Genomic DNA, 358 nt, shown 5'->3' with positions numbered 1-358 from the left:
ATCTGCCAGTTAAGAACAGCTGGCACCTTAAGGAGAGGTGTGGAAAGTACCAAGATGTCTGGTCTGCAGGTATTTACCACACACTTTCTCCATTTCCTTGTTCTTTGGCACAAGCAGCATTTGCATGTAACAATAATTCATTATTCCAGCTCCTCTTAAGTTTTTATCTGAAATCAAATACAGTGCTCATGAAAAACTTTTGCTTGAGTCTTGGTAAAAGCTGGATAGACTACCAGTTTTGCCCTTTGTTTGCGGGCAAACACATGTTCAATTTCTCTTTCCTCTGAAAAAAAACCCAAAACAAACCAGTATAAATATTTTCACAAGTGCTTCAGGTCGGTATTTCCTTATGCGGTGG

The sequence above is a fragment of the Fulmarus glacialis genome, unplaced genomic scaffold (assembly GCF_000690835.1).
Source record: "Fulmarus glacialis isolate BGI_N327 unplaced genomic scaffold, ASM69083v1 scaffold23036, whole genome shotgun sequence".
NCBI lineage: Eukaryota > Metazoa > Chordata > Aves > Procellariiformes > Procellariidae > Fulmarus > Fulmarus glacialis.
The sequence above is the reverse complement of the archived record's forward strand: the minus strand, read 5'-3'. Positions refer to the sequence as shown.